Genomic DNA, 6,062 nt, shown 5'->3' with positions numbered 1-6,062 from the left:
CCGCGCCTGCCGCGCAGAGGGGGCCCTCGCCCTCCACTTCGAGTATGACGACGCCTTCATGCTGTTCTTCAAGGTCTTCGACGAGGAAGGCCGCCGCCTGGAGTGCTGCCCCGGAGGAGACCGCCAACATGGTGAAGCAACGGGCGCAGTGCCTGCCGTTGGTCCTGCCGACAACTCCTCCAGCAACAACAATGACTCTTGGGAGTCCAGCGACTCTCCTGAGCTTAGCGAGTCTCCGGAGTCAAGCAACGACAACTACGTGCCCCCGAGATCTCGCCGTTCCCGGAGCACCGTGGCGACCTCCGTCCAGCACCGACGATGATCTGGATCGGGTTGGCGTCGGCCTCATCTGGCCCACTGTTGATGATGGCGTCAGTGGTGGTGCCCGCAGTCGGGGCTTCTTGAGGTCGTTCCTCTTTTGTTCCCTGCGAGGAACCGAAATGATCCTCATGGGGGTATGTAAAGAACATGTAATGCTTTTGTTCCATCGTTTGTTGTTCTTAACATGAGATTGCGGCTACGTGTCTCGCTCAGGCATTACTCCCCCTTTTCGTTCTCGCGGTAGCATTAGCGCTGTACGCCGTCAGGTCCCAGTCCCCAGGCAGGCTTTAGTCGTCGCTGGTATGCCAGGTCGCGATGCCGTGGTCAACGCCAAGAGGTGAGCGGCCCGAGGTCTGGTAAGATCTCCCAAGGCACGATGCTTGAGAGGTCCCCCTTGGCACGCAAGCAGCTCTCTGGAGGCCGAAAAGGAAAGCAGCACTGCTGGAGCGAGTTTATGAGAGCGGAGGACTTCAGACAGAGATTCACTTCATTACGCATAGGTGACTTATCTTTTGGCAAGCCTGTGGTGATTCCTTGCACAACGCTCGGTCCGTGCTTCAGCGGCGATGCTACTAGGTAAGGCCACCCCAGTCTCCCCTTTCCTCGCTCATCTAAATGCTCTGCATCCTCGGGTCCCGACCCTCGAGCGAGGCTCAATCCCTGCTGGTATGTCAGGTCGTGATGCTGTGGTCAAGGACAGGGGATGAGGGCTGGAGAGTCAAAAAGAGCTCCTGAGGCGTGATGCTCAGGAGTCCCCCCTTTAACGCGCAAGAGAATCGCGTAAAAAGGGGCGGCCAACGAGGCCGCCTGTAGCTGAGCTCCGGAGATTCCCGCGGGTTAGTTTGAGAGGAGAGCATAACCCATAATCGCGTTCGCTGTCCTGCCACTGTTCTTTCTGCAAGAAGATGAAGGCACTGAGGATGTGGTGAGGTGACGAGCGCGGAGCGAGCCGCGAGCCAGAGCTCAATCGCACAGGTTTATCAGTGTTGTAGGGACGGACCCGAGCACAAGCGTCGTGCCAGCATGTGTAGTCCCCATTGTGGGATGAGCGAGAGGCGGTCAGCAACACGGGGTGATGTCTACTACACAACCTTCTTCTTGTAGACGTTGGTGGGCCTCGAAGTGCAGAGGTTTGTAGGACAGTAGCAAATTTCCCTCAAGTGGATGACCTAAGGTTTATCAATCCGTGGGAGGCGTAGGATGAAGATGGTCTCTCTCAAACAACCATGCAACCAAATAACAAAGAGTCTCTTGTGTCCCCAACACACCTAATACAATGGTAAATTGTGTAGGTGCACTAGTTCGGTGAAGAGATGGTGATACAAGTGCAAAACGGATGGTAGATATAGGTTTTTGTAATCTGAAAATATAAAAATAGCAAGGTAGCAAGTAGTAAAAATGAGCATAAGCGGTATTCCAATGCGTTGAAACAAGGCCTAGGGTTCATACTTTCACTAGTGCAAGTTCTCTCAACAATAATAACATAACTGGATCATATAAGTATCCCTTGACATGCAACAAAGAGTCACTCCAAAGCCACTAATAGCGGAGGACAAACGAAGAGATTATTGTAGGGTACGAAACCACCTCAAAGTTATCCTTTCTAATCGATCTATTCAAGAGTCTATAGTAAAATAACATGAAGCTATTCTTTCCGTTCGATCTATCATAGAGTTCGTACTAGAATAACACCTTAAGACACAAATCAACCAAAACCCTAATGTCACCTAGATACTCCAATGTCACCTCAAGTATCTGTGGGTATGATTATACGATATGCATCACACAATCTCAGATTCATCTATTCAACCAACACAAAGAACTTCAAAGAGTGCCCCAAAGTTTCTACCGGAGAGTCAAGACGAAAACGTGTGCCAACCCCTATGCATAAGTTCACGAGGTCACGGAACTCGCAAGTTGATCACCAAAACATACATCAAGTGGATCACGTGATATCCCATTGTCACCACAGATAAGCACATGCAAGACATACATCAAGTGTTCTCAAATCCTTAAAGACTCAATCCGATAAGATAACTTCAAAGGGAAAACTCAATCCATTACAAGAGAGTAGAGGGGGAGAAACATCATAAGATCCAACTATAATAGCAAAGCTCGCGATACATCAAGATCGTATCACCTCAAGAACACAAGAGAGAGAGAGATCAAACACATAGCTATTGGTACATACCCTCAGCCCCGAGGGAGAACTACTCCCTCCTCGTCATGGAGAGCACCGGGATGATGAAGATGGCCACCGGAGAGGGATTCCCCCCTCCGGCAGGGTGCCGGAACAGGTCTAGATCAGTTTTCGATGGCTATGGGGGCTTCTGGCAGCGGAACTCCTGATCTATTCCGCTCTCTGATGTTTTTAGGGTACATGGATATATATAGGCGAAATAAGTCGGTCAGGGGAGCCACGAGGGGCCCACGAGGGTGGGGGGCACGCCGAGGGGGTAGGGCGCGCCTCCCTGCCTTGTGCCTCCCTCGAAGCTTCCCTGACGTCTACTCCAAGTCTCCTGGATCGCTTCCGTTTCCAAAAATAAGTTCCGTGAAGTTTCAGGTCAATTGGACTCCATTTGATTTTCCTTTTCTGCGATACTCTAAATCAAGGAAAAACAGAAACTGGCACTAGGCTCTAGGTTAATAGGTTAGTCCCAAAAATCATATTAAATAGCATATAAATGCATATAAAACATCCAATGTTGATAATATAATAGCATGGAACAATCAAAAATTATAGATACGTTGCAGACGTATCAAGCATCCCCAAGCTTAATTCCTGCTCGTCCTTGAGTAGGTAAATCATAAAAACAGAATTTTTGATGTGGAATGCTACCTAACATAATCATCTATGTAATCTTCTTTATTGTGGCATGAATGTTCAGATTCATAAGATTCAAGACAAAAGTTTAATATTGACATAAAAATAATAATACTTCAAGCATACTAACAAAGTAATCATGTCTTCTCAAAATAACATGGCCAAAGAAACTATCCCTACAAAATCATATAGTCTGGCTATGCTCTATCTTCACCACACAAAATATTTAAATCATGCACAACCCTGATGACAAGCCAAGCAATTGTTTCATACTTTTGATGTTCTCAAAAAAAATCAATCTTCACGCAATATACGAGCGTGAGCCATGGATATAGCTATATATGTGGAATAGAATGGTGGTTGTGGAGAAGACAAAAAGGAGAAGATAGTCTCACATCAACTAGGTGTATCAACGGGCAATGGAGATGCCCATCAATAGATATCAATGCGAGTGAGTAGGGATTGCCATGCAACGGATGCACTAGAGCTATAAGTATATGAAAGCCATTGATTGATGCTTGTTGGTGGAGGGGGAGTATAAACTTTACCATTCTGTTTGGGAACCGCCTGTAATGTGTGTAGCATGGAAGATATCACCATCTCTTGGTTGTTATGTTGACAATGAAAGTATACCGCTCAAAATATTATTCATATCTATTTCAAAACCAAGCTCTGGCACCTCTACAAATCCCTTCTTCCCTCTGCGAAGGGCCTATCTATTTATTTTTATGTTGAGTCATCATCCTATTATTAAAAAGCACCAGTTGGAGAGCACCGTTGTCATTTGCATTCATTACTATTAGTTTACATTGAGTATGACTTGACTGGATCTCTTTTACCATGAATTACAATGTCTAGTCAGTCCTTGATCTTTAAAGGTGCTCTGCATTTATGTTTTGCGGTCTTAGAAAGGGCTAGCGAGATATTATGATTGTTTTGAGAAAGTGTTGTCATCCGAGATTTATTATTATTGCTCGCTAGGTGATTATGCCATTGATATGAGTAAACATGAGACCTAAGAGTTATTGTGAATGTGGTTAGTTCATAATCTTTGCTGAAAACTTGAATGCTGGCTTTACATATTTACAACAACAAGAGCAAACAGAGTTTGTAAAAGTTTTCTTTATCACTTTCAGTTTGTCAACTGAATTGCTTGAGGACAAGCAAAGTTTAAGCTTGGGGGAGTTGATACGTCTCCGTCATATCTACTTTTCCAAACACTTTTGCCCTTGTTTTGGACTCTAACTTGCATGATTTGAATGGAACTAACCCGGACTGACGTTGTTTTCAGCAGAATTGCCATGGTGTTATTTATGTGCAGAAACAAAAGTTCTCGGAATGACCTGAAACTACATGGAGCGTATTTTTGGAAATAATACAAAATACTGGCAAAAGATCAAGACCAGGGACCCCACACCCTAGCCACGAGGGTGGGGGGCGCGCCTGCCCCCTGGGCGCGCCCCCCTACCTCGTGGGCCCCCTGGAGCTCCTCTGACCTCAACTCCAACTCTATATATTTTCTTTTGGGGAGAAAAAAAATCAAGAAGAAGGATTCATCGCGTTTTACGATACGGAGCCGCCGCCAAGCCCTAAAACCTCTCGGGAGGGCTGATCTAGAGTCCGTTCGGGGCTCCGGAGAGGGGAATCCGTCGCCGTCGTCATCATCAACCATCCTCCATCACCAATTTCATGATGCTCACCGCGGTGCTTGAGTAATTACATCGTAGGCTTGCTGGACGATGATGGGTTGGATGAGATTTATCATGCAATCAAGTTAGTTTTGTTAGGGTTTGATCCCTAGTATCCACTATGTTCTGAGATTGATGTTGCTATGACTTTGCTATGCTTAATGCTTGTCACTAGGGCCCGAGTGCCATGATTTCAGATCTGAACCTATTATGTTTTCATCAATATATGAGAGTTCTTGATCCTATCTTGCAAGTCTATAGTCACCTACTTTGTGTTATGATCCGGCAACCCTGAAGTGACAATAATCGGGACCACTCCCGGTGATGACCGTAGTTTGAGGAGTTCATGTATTCACTATGTGTTAATGCTTTGGTCCGGTACTCTATTAAAAGGAGGCCTTAATATCCCTTAGTTTCTACTAGGACCCCGCTGCCACGGGAGGGTAGGACAAAAGATGTCATGCAAGTTCTTTTCCATAAGCACGTATGACTATATTCGGAATACATGCCTACATTACATTGATGAATTGGAGCTAGTTCTGTGTCACCCTAGGTTATGACTGTTACATGATGAACCGCATCCGGCATAATTCTCTATCACCGATCCATTGCCTACGAGCTTTCCATATATTTTTCTTCTCTTATTTACTTTTCCGTTGCTATTGTTACAATCACTAAAAATACCAAAAACATTACTTCTGCTACCGTTACTTTTGCTATCGTTACCACTACTATCATATTACTTTGCTACTAAACACTTTGCTGCAGATATTAAGTTTCCAGGTGTGGTTGAATTGACAACTCAGCTGCTAATACTTGAGAATATTCTTTGGCTCCCCTTGTGTCGAATCAATAAATTTGGGTTGAATACTCTACCCTCGAAAACTGTTGCGATCCCCTATACTTGTGGGTTATCAAGACTATTTTCTGGCGCCGTTGCCGGGGAGCATAGCTCTATTCTTTGAGTCACTTGGGATTTATATCTGCTTATCATTATGAAGAACTTGAGAGATCCAAAAACCAAGATTTATCCCTCAACTACGAGGGGAGGTAAGGAACTGCCATCTAGCTCTGCACTTGATTCACCTTCTGTTTTGAGTAAGCTTGCGACACCTAAACCTGCTTCTGCTATTCATTCTGATATGTCGCGTGTTATTGATGATGCCACTTCTGCTATGCATGATACTTATGATGAAACTACTTCTATGCTTGATACTACTATGCCACTT

This window comes from Triticum aestivum, chromosome 4A (assembly GCF_018294505.1).
Source record: "Triticum aestivum cultivar Chinese Spring chromosome 4A, IWGSC CS RefSeq v2.1, whole genome shotgun sequence".
NCBI classification, from domain to species: Eukaryota; Viridiplantae; Streptophyta; class Magnoliopsida; order Poales; family Poaceae; genus Triticum; species Triticum aestivum.
Note: the sequence above shows the minus strand (reverse complement) of the source record.